This window comes from Cupressus sempervirens, chromosome 11 (assembly GCF_028749045.1).
Source record: "Cupressus sempervirens isolate cs-2001-9-10 chromosome 11, ASM2874904v1, whole genome shotgun sequence".
Classification (NCBI taxonomy): domain Eukaryota; kingdom Viridiplantae; phylum Streptophyta; class Pinopsida; order Cupressales; family Cupressaceae; genus Cupressus; species Cupressus sempervirens.
This window is the reverse complement of record NC_143128.1, coordinates 801065485-801080622: the sequence shown is the minus strand read 5'-3', so window position 1 is coordinate 801080622 and position 15138 is coordinate 801065485.

Here is a 15138-nt window from a genome sequence, read left to right as displayed (position 1 = left end):
ATCCTATCAAGTGTAATAGGTTCTATACAAGCTTTCTACATTTCACCAAAATCAAGATCATTTGGATACAAAGATTTAAGTTCCTTGAACCCAACTACCTCTATATACATTTTTTTCAGCAAAATTTATCTCCTACTAAAAGCATCTAAAACTTTGTTAGAATTCCCACGCTTGTGCTTCAAAACAAATGTATAACTTTACAAAAACTCAACCCACTTCAAATGCCTTTGGTTTAATTTTCCTTGACTATTCAAATATTGCAAATCTTGATTATCAATATACAAAACAAGCTCCTTAGGAAGAAGATAGTGTCTCCACTTCTTCAATTTTTGATCTATAGCATAAAATTTCTGATCATAATCATAATATTTTCTTTTTGCATCATTCAATTTCTCACTAAAATAAGAAACAAGTCTACCTTCTTGGCTCAAAACAACTCCTATTGGAGTACCAATAGCTCATAGTATACTTGAAACACCTTGTTAAAATTAGGAAATGCTAAAATAGGCTACTCAGTAACTTTTTATTTCAGTAGATTTAAACTCTTATCTTCTTTTATAGTCCACTTAAATTCTTCCCTATCCCCTCTCATTGTTTTAGTCAGGGGTCCACAAATACTGTTAAAACCTCATATTAACTTTCTATAAATACTAGCAAGTCCATGAAAATTTCTTACCTCTATTACAATTCTTGGAATAGGCCATTCAAGGATAGCCTTCAATTTCTTTGGGTCCATTTTTAGACATTTTGTTGAGACTACAAATCCTAGGTACACCAACTCCTATACAAAACTACACTTCTTTAGGTTTATCAACAACTTTTCTTCCCTCAAATTATCAAATACCTTGTGAATATGGATCAAATCCTCATCAAATATCTTACTAAAGATCAAAATATCATCTAGGTAAACAATTCCAAACTTACCTAGAAACTCCTTTAGTACCTCATTCATGAGCCTCTTGAAAGTGCTGGGTGCATTGCTTAGCCCAAAAGGCATGACTAACCACTTGTATAGTCCTTATTTTTCTTTGAAATTAGTCTTCTACTCATCACCTTATTTAATATTAATATGATGGTACCCACTCTTTAGATCTATCTTTGTGAAATACTCAGATCCACTGAAATAGTCCATAATTTCATCCATCCCTGGCAATGAAAATTTGTACATGATTATGATCTTGTGGATAGCACTAGAATATGTGCACATCCTCCATTCTCCATTCGCCTTTGGTGCTAATCAGGTTAGTATAGCACATGGAATCAGACTCTCTCAAATCAACTCCTTTTGCAACAACTCATGAACTTGCCTATTCAACTCTTCACCTTATGTTGCTATCATTCTATGTGCTACCTTATTTGGAAAACTAGCTCCATTTGGTGACTGATCTTCCTCATTAGGGGCAATCTATCAGGTACATTATATGATATAATATGAGAAAACTATCACAACATATCTGCAAGTTCTATAGCTACCTCCTTTTCTTCATCTTTACTATCTTTAGGAATTATAGAAAAACACATGGGTAAAAGTACAAACCTATGCCACCCTTTTCTAAAGGAAATGGCTAACAAAAGTATAATTGTTCACCTTCGGTGAAATACAAATGGTATTATTAATCTAAATTTGGAAATGAAGTAAACTAGTGAAATGTGTAGAAATGGATGAATTTTAGGATTATAATTTTTAATAATTTTTTAGAATAAGAATTGATATATTTTCCTAATTTTTATAGATAATTATTTAGGTGCTAAAAAATGCTAAAAAATATCCCACCATAAAACTATATACAAATAAACTTATTTCCCTTTGACCTCAAACTATTTTATCAATAACATATATATCTAGAAAAATAAAAAATAAAAAATGGCTTTAGAACTATATTTTCTCTTTTACAGGGATTGAAATTTCAACTCACCGAAAATCAATAGATTTCATATCCTACCACATTTTTCAAAAAAAATCTATTCTAACTAGGAGAAAAATTATACATTCTAGAAGAGCAGTCTCTCCTGTAGAATGTTACATAATTTTTGGATTTTTTTGATATGATTTAATATTTTTTTCTTTCTCAAAACTAACATCTTTTTAAGAATTAAAATATGTTGTTGTGGAATTTTTTAAATTTCAATATACTATATCTAATTAAAACACTATAAACTCTACATCAGAATATTCTTGACTCTGAGCTCTATAAAATGTTGTTTATATGTTATTTAAAAAAATCATAAAAAATAGTAAGAGTTATTGAAATGCCACTTTTATGAAATAATTTAATTTTTTTAGTAATTGGATACAAACTAGTATAAAATATGCATGTAATAAACATTTCCAATTGAAAAAGTGTGAGACCATATATAACTTAGCTAGAATGAATTTATCTAGATCATATGCTTTAAGAAAATTGTATTTTAGATAGAAATATTCAAATTTAGTCATTCTGATAAGTCAGCCTGAAAGGTGACACAACTTTGTACTTTTACCCACATATGTTCATGCTTCATACCTTTGAGAAACTCATTTTCATCAATAAAACATTTTTGGCAACACTACATACCTTTTCTTCTTTCTCCTTCAATGACTTAAACATCTATTTCATTCCATCCTTGGTTAGAGTGTAGGTATTTTCTTACCCATCATGTACAACATGATTTTCAAACTTCCATAGCCTACCCAACAACATATGATTTGTGTCCATAGGTATGATATCACATAGTACCTTATCCTAGTAGCTTCCAATCTTGAACTTCATTGAGCACTGCTCATTGACCATGACCTTGTGGTCATCTTGCACCTAAGAAATATAGTATGGACATGAGTACTTGTGTCTCTTAAGATTCAACTTTGTGATTGTAATTTCTAACACCAAATTGTTAGTACTTCCACCATTAATAATCACATCACAACACTTATCTTCACATCTCCACCTTGTGTGAAACAAGCTCTTTTTTTGATAAGGTTCATTCTTACCACTCAATAGGACTCTTCTATTAACTAGGACTTCTCCTCTTTTGAAATATTTAGAATGTGATGATCTCACATCCTCATCAATGTGTGCAACACTAGCTTGGCCTCCTCTTCTTCAATCTATCCTTCCTTGGTGCTAGGAATATTCAAATGCTCTATGCCCTTCTTCTCCACAATGAAAACATTTCCCACAAAAGCCTCCTCTTCCAAATCCTTGTCCTCTACCTCTTCCTCTTTGATCCCTTTCTTGATCATGGAAATGATTGGAATTATTTCCCCTCTTGTTCTTAGTACTACTTCTCCCTCATCCTTGTTCATTTGGTCATCATTACAACCTCCATAAGATTTGTCTATCAGATCTTCCACCATGACCTCTCTCGCTATTCTTGTTGTCAAAATTCTTGTTCACTTTTCCTTCAACTCTTAGGGAAAATGCATATGCTTCTTCAATACTATTCATTCAAACTAGACTTAGCCCATCCTAAATACTTGGCTTTAACTCATTAAGATAATGGACCACTTTCTTCTTATCAATTTTTGCATGGCTAGTTCTAATAAGAACTCAGTAGAACTCTTCATTATACTCTTGAATAGATTTTTCTACTTTCTTTAACCCTTGCATTTTCTTTAATAAATCAAGCTCACTCTCCATAGGAATGAATTGTTTCTTTAATTTAGCTATCATCTAATCTCATCAAGTGATTTTGTCCTTTCCATTTCTATTTTGCTCCAACTAAACATGTCCCTTTAGTTTCACCTTCATAAAATTGACCCTATTTGGATCATCAATATCTGCATACTCAAAGTACTCCTCTAAATCATTGATCCAATTGATCAACTCCTCTGGGTTAAGATTTCCCAAAAATGTGGAAACCTCAAACTTAGGTCTTTTTCCAATCTTGGAGATGGCCCTAAAAAGCATCTTTTCCTCTCAGTTTAGAACTCTCTTTGCTTCAACATTTTCTTCTACTATTTCCTTATCCTCTCTTTCATCTGTTATAGGAAGATTTATTCCTCTATGTACTTGTTCTTCCAATCCTTTCATTTGTCTTTGGAGGGCTCTAAAACCCTTAGGTGTAACACCTATAGCTCTACCACCATGTTGTCTTCGTGGAGGAATTTTCATACTTTTGCTAAAACCTAGTGCAAACTACCTCACAATCAATGATCTATCTACATGCTTATCCCAAACCATGGTCCTAGTGTGAACTACCTCACAGTTAGCGATCTATCCACACACTCAAGAACTTTAGCTCTAATACCACTTGATGAAGGTGCTCCACTTAATACCATAAACACATAGTAGAAAAAAATAAACAATGGTAAATGTGAGAACAAAATGTGGACTTCTTCTTTGTATTGCAAATGTAAAATTACAAAATCCACAAGTACAATATGCTAACTCACATGGGCACCTTCATTACAATAATTTATAGGACTAAGTTGTGAACTACCACCCAAAGTTGTCTTAGTCAATATTTTTTACTTTTCTTAAATAGGTAATTTAATGTCACCTAGGAAGGTTCTAGATGCTCAAACTTAATATGTACATCTAATAGACACTAACAATACATATAGATTCAGTTAAATACATTTTTGATAAATTACTTTAGATATTTTGGTTAACCCAACCTCGAAAGACCATAACTCTTGAACTATTTCTTTGATTGGCTATTATAACCACTTTTTGGAAATGCCAGCTTCTGACCTATAGGCTTGGAACTATGCAAGTACCCATTTTTCAAGTTTTTAGACCTCATTTGGACACTCTAAGGCCTCTAATAGTGAGCCTAAAGATCTTTCTACAAAATTTTCCACCAAAAATCCTCAATAAATTCTTTTATACTTAAGCTCGACTAATGAGATTTTTATGGTACGCTTGTAATTCCAAATGAACCTTCATGTAGAAAATGAGAATATTCTGAGCTCATATGAGAAACTTACTGAAAATAGCAAGTTCCCATAAATAGTAACCACCCTATCTAGTAGTTCTTATTAAAATAGAGTTCTAAACTAAAAAGAAAATATTTTTGGGTGATGCAAGATTGCTCTTACAATGAGGATGCTATTGCATCATAGTATTCTTTTGTTTATTTGATCATCTAGTGGGTATTATCCCCACCATGGCTTTCCCTTGGCTAGGGTTTCCTTAGTTAACAAATAATGGTGTTATGAGTTCTCTTTGTGTTGGTTGTATTTACTATTCAACACTATTGGTTTACTCTCATATATAGGTTATAAAGTAATTAATAGTATTGAGTTGTTAATTACTTTTAAGCTTTCAAATTTTGATAATTTCAAATCATACAATATTGAGTCTTCATTTAAAGCTAAGATGACACTCAAGGAATCTAAATGAAAGAAAAAGGTCAAGCATGTTGCTAGTGAAAATGACATAGATGATGAAGATCTTAAAAAACAAGAAGCATTGCTGGCTAAAGTATTTCACAGAGGTAAATCAAAATACAAAGGTAAGTTACCCATCATATATTTTAATTGTAATAAAGTTGACCATCATATTGCAACAAGGCAATCTAAGAAGAAAAACAACATAAATAAAAAAAAATTTAGGGGTAGAAAAGATTAGAGTAACAAAGGCTATAAAGACAAGGGAAAGAAATCTTATTACATTGTAAAAGAAGAGTTTAATGATAAATCAGATGATCATGATGATGAAGTTGTGTATGTTGCTAAGAAATATGATTCAAATGAAGATGAGGCATCTATATTAGTATCCTATGTAACCAAAGGTGAAAGATGGATCATTAGTAGTGGATGTTCTCATCACATGACTTATGACAACAATAAGTTCATTACCCTTGAGCATTATAATGAAAATAGTGTTAGATTTTTTAATGATGCACCATGTCTAGTAAAAGGTAAAGGATCAATAAGATTGATAAAAAATATTAGTGTGATGATGCTTACTATGCAAAAGGACTGAACTATAATCTATTGAGTGTTTCACAATTGAATAGTTTAGGATACAAAGTATAATTTGAACATAATAAGGCTAAGTTCTATGATGTAAATGGAGAACTCTTTGGGAGTGGAGATCAGAGTAGAGGTAATCTTTTTTATTTTGACATGAATGAAGATACTTGTGTTGTTGTAAAATTTAGTTATGTATTTCTATGGCAAAAAATATTATGTCATATAAATTTTGACAACTTGGTTAGTATCAATAAGAGGAAAAGAGTCAAAGGTTTACCAAATTTGAAGAATCTTGAAAATGTGATTTGCAAACAATGGACTAGTTAGGCAAGATGACAAAGTCCAATTTTAAGAGTAAAACTCATACTTCAAATGAAATTTTGGAATTAGTTTATAATAATGTATGTGGACCAATTTATGTGCAAATTTATAAAGGTGACAAAGTATTTTATTATATGTGTTGATGATTACTCAAGAATGATGATAGTTATATTTTTGAGAGAACAATCTAATGCTTTTTAAATTTTTAAGTGGTATCTAGATAAATTCAAAAAGGAAACTATTAAAAGCTTAATATCTCTAAGATTTGACAGAGGTGTAGAGTTTCCATGAAATAAATTCAATAACTTCTGGGATGACAAAGGAATCAAAAGAAAAACTTCTGCACCTAGGACTCCTCTACAAAATGGCATAATTGAAAAGAGGAAGAGATTTGTGATGGAATGTTTCTTTAAAATACTATAGTGAAGCTATTAATATAGTTTTCTATACCTTGAACCGAGTGCAAGTCAAGAAAGGTACAAATTTCATACCTTATGAGTAATGGTATGGATTTCACCCAATGTCAAATATTTTAAGGTATTTGGAAGAAAATAATAAACTCTTAAGGAAAACATAAATGGTTAACTTAATTCAAAAAGTGAAGAAGGTATATTCATAGGTTATTCCACAAAAAGTAAAGCTTATAAGTGTTTAAGTACTAACACTAACAAAGTTGTGGAAAATGCAAATGTAAAAATTGATGAACATACAGAAATACATGAAGATGAAAAAAAGAGGGAACCAAAGAATTACAAAACCAAATTATCTACTACTATAAAGGCATGTATTTTAATGTTGATGATACTATAGTTTCTAATCAATGAGAATCCATGATTTTTGAGTCACATACAATGGATGTTGAGTTACAATCAGAAGTTGAGGTACATTCTAATGTTGAGAACAATTTAAAAGAGATGAATGTCAAGTTACCTAATACAAAAGTATGTAGTGAATCTGAGAGTGTACTTTATGAATGAACTATTATTGAAGAAAGAATAACACATCCAAAGTTATCAATATATGTTAGAATACATTATCTTTGTGAATAAATCATTAAATAAATTGAGGTTATACCAATGAAAAGGAATATATTAAGAAATAAGACATGTTTGTTGAGCATTCATGAACCTAAATCAATAAAGGATGCATTACATAATAAAGATCAAATTTAATACATGAAATAAGAAATTGATTAGATTGAGAAGAACAAAACATGGACACTACTACCGAGACCAGAGTAAAGAAATTTTATTGGAACCAAGTGGGTGTACATAAACAAATTGGATAAGAGTGGTGAAGTAACAAGGAATAAGGTAAGGTTAGTTTGCAAAGGTTATGCACAAGAAGAGGGAATTGATTATGGAGAGAAATTTTCTCAAGTTGCAAGATTGGATGGAGTGAAAACTCTTCTTGCTTATTCTACCAATAAAAAATTCAAATTTTATCAAATGGGTGTTAAGTCAACATTTTTGAATGCTATACAAGAAGAGGAGGTCTACATTGAACAACTTGAAGGATTTGTTGATCCAAACAATAAGAACATGGTGTGTAGAATGAACAAAGATTTATATGGTTTACGAAAAGCTCCCAGAGATTGGTAGGATAGACTACACAACTATCTTGTGAAGATTAGCTTCAAGAAGATTGATGACAATAACAATCTATACTTGAAGATAGAAGGAGGAAAATGAATTTTAATAGCTTAAATATTTGTTGATGATATCATATTTTTAGGATAAAATGCATTGTGAAAGACATTTACAAATAAAATGATGAAAGAATTTGAGATATCTATGTTTGGAGAAATAAAGTTATGTATTAGATTACAAGTTTATCAGATGAAATATGGTATTTACATTACTTAGTCTAGGTATATAAAGGAAATCTTGAAGACTTCTATTATGAAGATTCAAGACCAGTTAGTACTCTAATGGTGAAAGGACATAAACTATCCAAAACTAATGATTCTACTAAAGTAAATTAAACATTGTGCAGGTCTATGATTAGAAAATTGCAATATGTAGTTCATAAAAGACCTAACATTGCACTAACTATTTGGATTGTTGCAAGATTTTCTACAAATCGTCATGAGAATCAATTAATGGTTGTTAAAATCATTATGAGATACATAAAAGGCATAGAAGACTATGGTCTATACTACAAAAATAAATGATAAGTTTGAATTGAGAGACTATACATATGGTGATCGGGATAGAAAATTTGATGACAAAAGGGTACAAGTGGTGGAGCAATTTTTTTAAGGAAAAGATTTGGTTACCTAAACTAGCAAGAAACATAACTATATTTCACAATATACAACTAAATTTGAATATGTGGCTGCTATAGTATATTGTCCAAATGTAGTGTGGCTCAAATAGTTACTCAAAGGAATGAAGGAAGAAATCACTGAATGTATGGTAAGTTACATGGACAATACGCATGCTATTAGCATATCTAAGAACCTTTTTATACTCACAAAGACAAAGTACATTACTATCAAGTACGTCATTACTTGAGAGAGTTGGTTCTAGACAAAGAAGTGATAATGGAATATGTGAATAAAAAGGAATAGATAGTTGATATATTCACAAAGGTTTTACCTAATGATGCACACGAATATCTTAGAGGTAAATTAGGGGTGATACCCCTATAAAAAGCTAATTAAGAATGAAAAGTAGTAGCCTACATCAACTAAATTGAATGGAATATTTTACAACTTGATGTAGTGTATATTAATTTAGGAACTGCCTAAAGTAAAGAGGGAATTGAAATAGACTATTTATAGTCACATGCAAGGTGATAGAGGGAGAACCTAAATTGTTGATATTTACATGTGAAGATGACAATTATTTGGCATTGTTGTCAAAGAGGGAGAGTTTACTATGAGTATGAGTGAGTTAGTACTAGAGAAAAAAAAGATCAGAAAGAGGGAGAATGTGAAAGAGAAAGAAGAAGAATTATATTGAATATTTGAAGAAGAAGAGAGAGTTTAGCCTACATAGAAGAAGGATAGATAATGATAGAGGGGGAGATTTAATAAAATGTATTAAGTTTCTTTTTAGTATTGTTGTTGGTATTGATTTTCCATCAATGACAAAGAGGGATACTATTGAAATTAAGATGAAGAAGATTGTTGAAGTATATAAATGAGGAGATTGACATAACCTATCATGGAAAAATCTTCTTTTTTTTTCAAGTATGTCAAACCTGCTACTTGCTGGTGAGATAGTTGCTAATTTGGTTTGAATACTATCATTTCATTGATTGATGAAGTGGATTTGAGAAAAAGAGGATAACAAAAGTTCCTAGAGAAAGGTTGAGTTATAGGGTGTATAAAAGGAGCACTAAGACCAAGTAAGACTTTGATGATATAGTGTATTGTTTATCTACTTAAGGATACAATAAAAGGTTAATTGAGAAAATCCAAGAAGAAGGATAAGAAAATAAATATATCTACCAAGCCTAACCAATCAAATAGTAGAAGCTAAGAAATCCAATGGGGGCCAAGAAAAAAGTTAGTTGTGACCAATAAAATTGAGTATGAGTCAAGTGAATGAATTTTTAATATCTATCAAGCACTAGTAAGACTTAGTGTATGTCAAGAAACCAAGTGTTGACTGAGAATCAAAAGACACTTATTACTGAGGAAATGCCATGTTATTGCTGGTGGCACATAATTCAAGATAAACCATTTGGAGATGAATTTGAAGAGAATTCTAAAAGATGTTTCTAGGAGGAAAAAATGGAAAAGAGGGTAGATTTGATGAATCTGGCCTAACCCTAAGATGGATGATTGTGGTTAAGTGACATAAGATCTAAATTCTCCATATAAGGAGATAAAAGATGGAAAGTTAAGTGTCATAGTGTAAACTAAAGATAAATAAGGATTCTTGAGGTGTTACTTCATTTGGTGGCCAAAGGAATGAACCTACAGTTTCCATATTAAGCATAAAGTCTTGAGGAGGTGAAGGATTGAAGGGTGAAAAAGCTATCAAAGACAAAGGAGATTGAATGCCAAGTAGTATGGAGGACTAAATAAGAGATCTGTAATCTACAAGTAATTTATTTTTGTCAGAAACAATAGTCCACCAAGATAACTGGGGTGGGTGGGGAGGGGGGGCGGGGGGTGGGGTGAATTAGTTATTGAATAATTAGAACATTTATCCAACTTAAATAAACTTAACTATTCAACCAAACTAAACAAAAACCATACAAAAGATGTACATACACAATTATGTACTAGATATGTTAACTAGGGAAACCCTTGCTTAAAGGGAAAACCCTAGTTGTAATGATGCCCACAAGATGATGTACTAATATAAATATTCCTTTTTAGAGGATGGACTCTATTAGGAGTCTATTACAACATTTAGTATATATGACCCTTTAGACCAGGTCACAAACCTCAAATCCAAGTATCAAACTTCATATCACATAATAAAACCTTAGCAATGAAGTTTCCTTCACCTTCGCCCTGCTCTGCTTATCTGCACATTTCATTCTTTTTGTTGCTTAAAATCATTATTTTCTTCCTTTCATGATAAAGGAAAATGTTCTTCCTTTATACCAAATCCATACAACAATTCCTTGAGTTGACTATAACACCTTCTTAATTATTTATTATAGGACCACATTAAGAACACATTACACTTAGCAATAACATCAATCTTCTGTGTTATAACTTGAATATCTTTCTGTATAGGTATCATTATGATAATAAAATTTAGCTATGTCATCTCCAAAATGTCTTCTTCACATCTTTAACTTGGGCCTCTCAGAATAACAAATCTATTAAGAGATATAAGAAGTTTACTAGAACATGCCTCTCTAAACTCTATCTCAAAGAAATCTTCACCAAAACTTGCATAACTTCTTCTAGAATTAATATCTTATGGTTTCAAGATTAGCTTCATATACTAGACACTTATTAGTATCTCCCTTTAACCTTTCTTAGTGAAAATTATCAACTATCTATCTGTACCAACTTGATCTTTCCAACATTCTTCTATTAGATACCATAGAAAATTGTTATGAATTAACATTAATAAAAAACACAATCATGAATGTAACATATCATCATGATAATGATCTAATCATGTTTCTACAATACTTCCCCATAGGAATATCATCATAATTCATACTTCCAAGAATCTGTCCCTTTGGCATTGATGGCACCATAGATGAAAAACATCTAGTTCAAAGAATACCATTTGTAAAAGATTGTTAACCTTTCTTTTCAAATCATCTTCATCAATCATTCTCTTCCAAACTATTTTCCATGCTAAATTGTCTTAGTATTTCCAAAAAAAATTCATGCTAAACTTCTCCCCCATTAACATCAATGTCAAAGGTTTCAACAATATCTAGAACAACTATCTCTGGCCTACTAAAGTTTTCAAGGACACTGTTAAAACAACATCCAACAAGAGTCCTAGGTGACTTTGTACATTATAGATACTCCCCCATATAAGATGCATTAGAATTCAGTCTAGACAAATAGTAGTGCTCTATTGCACTGGACTGATGCACTATTGTATCATCTACTCTAATGTAGTAAGGGGCATAACCCCTAGCATACCTCACAAGTGCTGAAAAGTTTTTTTGGGAAGAAGCTTAGTGAAAATATCTACAATCTTCTCTTTAGTTCTTACATACTCCTATCTAATTTCCTTTTTTGCAACTTTTTTCTCTCAACATGTGATACTTGATAGAAATGTGCTTAGTCTTAGAATGTAACACTACAATCTTAGACATATTCACTATGCTTGTTTTGTCACAATGTATGATAGTAGATTCACTAAATTTTATCCTTATATCCTTCAACATTTGCTTCATCCAAATAACTTGATTAGAGTTGTTTATTGTTGTAACATATTTTTCTTCTACTATACTTTGTGAGGTATAATCCTACATCTTTCTTAGCCAAGAAACCAATCTTCCTCCAAGAAATAAGGCTCCACCATTGGTGCTCTTTCTATCATCCATATTACCTACCCAATTAGCATCAATATAAGAATATAGATTGAAATCATTAGATCTATCATACCACAATCCAAACTCTAGTGTTACTTTTAGATATTTTGACTACTACATAGCGTGCTTCTCTAGCTCTCATATTGCACATGAAGATTTCCCTTTCTTCCTTGGTACAAGTTTCCTAGACCCATACACAATGAATGTATCTTCATATTTTCCTTCCAAATATTATAATTTATTCCATCAAACTTTGGACTATCCATTCTAAATATATTTTCCATGGATCTCCCAAATTTGTTAAATTTTATCTTCAAGGACCTAATTCTATAATACCAATTGTTAGAAACAATAGTCCACCAAGATAACTACAGGGGGTGGTGATGAATTAGTTATCTTGTAATTAAAACATACACTTATCCACCATAAATAAACTTAACCATTCAACCAAAGTAAATAGAAACCATGCAAAGATGCACATACACAATTACACCATATATGTTAACTAGGGAAACTCTTTGTCAAAGTGAAAACTCCAGTGAGAATGATGCCCATAAGATGATGTGCTAATATAAATATTTCTTTTGGGAGGATGGACCTTGTTAGGATTCTATTACAAAATTTACTACATATGAGTCCATATTAGGAGACTTTGAATCCTTGCTAGAAGATTCCAACTCTATTAGGAGTTGTGCCAACCCTGATAGGAGTTGTAGAAGATAAAAGGACCAACTGTCAAAAAAGCTTCTAGGGAAAGATCACTAAACTCACTATCCAACTAATCTCTCAACTATTCCTTGTAGAATAATTTTATGTATTGTAGTTTAACTTATTTCCTCTATCTTGTCAACCAGACCAATCACTATTTGACCTTGTAGACCAAGTCACAAACCTCAGATCTAAGTATCAAACTTTATATTACTCAATAAAACCTTAGCAAAAAAGTTTCCTTCACCTTTTCTCTACTCTGTTTATCTTCACATTCTACTCTTTGTGCTACTTACAATCATTCATTTTATTCCTTTCATGATTAAGGAAAATGTCCCTCCTTTATACTTATTACCTACAACAATTTCTTGAGTTGGCTATTACACCTGCTTAATTAATTATTATAGGACCACATTAAGAAATTCTCACACTTAGTGATAACATTAATATTTCACCTTGTAACTTTAATATCATTCTATAAATGTATAATTATAACGAGAAAGCTTAGATTCATCATTTCTAGAATGTCTTCTTCACATCTTTAACTTTGGGCTCTCAAAATAACAAATTTGCTAAGAGATATAAAAAGTTTACCAAAACATGCCTCTGTAAACTCTATCTTAGAACAATCTTCACCAAAACTTGCATAACTTCTTCCAAACTTAATAAATTATGCTTTCAAGGTTATATGAATATAATAGACAATTAGTAATATCTCCCTTTAACTTCACATAGTGAAAATGCTCAACATTCTGTTAGCACCAACTTGATCTTTTTGTTGTTCTTCTATTAGATACCATAGAAAATTGCTATGTTGACATGAATGAAAAACACAGTCATGAATGGAACATATCATCATCATTCATGCTTCCAACAATTTTGTGATCAGATCAAGTCCTATTGTTACTTTTTAACAACTATATTAGTCTAGATAAATCCTTTGGATTAAGGTTGACCTAATAGTCATGAATAAATCCTTTAATAGGGTGAAATTCTAATGGAATAGTCTAAATTCATCTAATAATTCTCACTCCTAATGGGGTGATTGAAATCTTTTCATCAAGGTCACATTTAATTGTTTGATTGTAACCTTTAACTAGGTTGGCTCCTCATACAGCTCGCTTAAGAAAACTAAAAATTGGTAGCATGTTACTGGTGGTTTTTATAAAATTAGGTTTCCACATAAAATCCTTATGTGAAACTATGTGAATGATTTTGTCTTATTTCATGTTTACATTTCTACAAAGTTCATTTGACCTAGGACAGTACTATACTATGGTTTGAGATATTGGATGATCAATGCATGCACATGGATTTTCTAAGTACTAAAAAGTTTTATCTTTACATTTGGACCTTGGATAACTCATTCACCACCGTCTTAGTTATTTTAATGTTCCAAAACTTCTTTTCTTCTTCTAGTATTTGAGGATAATATAGAGGATGTGGATTTCATGAGGAATAGCTAGAGTATCAAGCATAATTGAACAAAAGTAGAAGGAAGGCTTAGAAACACAATGAAAATATCTAGAACCAATGTTAGAGGAATATTATTAAAATTTTATGGATATATCATTTAACAAAAGAGAATGGTTTCTTAAGTGGAAATAAAATTATTAGGATAAAGGAATGCATGAAGATTTTTATTCTTTGTTGTATGGTTGATATGTAGTTATTGGAAAAGCTGGTAACGATTCTTACTACTTAGATAACACTTTAGAAGGGATTTAGTGGCTTCTTGTCAATGGTTTAATTCTTAAACATTTATTTAACTAAACATAAATAAATTTTAATTTGTGCTATAGTTTTCCTTTAAGTATTTTTTTTTTTTTTTTTGAGGTTGCTAAAGAATTTACTTTATCCTCAGACTACTAGATTCTTGTAGCACTAGTCATAATACTACACCCCTAGAAAGAGAGATTCTTTGGATACCTAAGTTTGATTTTACTAATAAATATTTAAGAATAGCATAATTCCATGCTTGGTGAAGAAAGTGTTGGGACTCAAAATTGAAGCCCTAATTTTCAAAATTGAGCCCTATAAGCACTGTTAATACATATGTACATAGCTCTCACTTTGATAACTATGAAGTGTTTCATGTTTCTAAAACTTTGTATTTAGTATGTGTATGTATCTTACAAATGATAAATTATCATTCTAAGTCATTCCATGTAGATTCATTGTGAGCATTATTCAAATCTACATTTTTGTGTCAAACAACAACATGAAGCCTAGTTCGC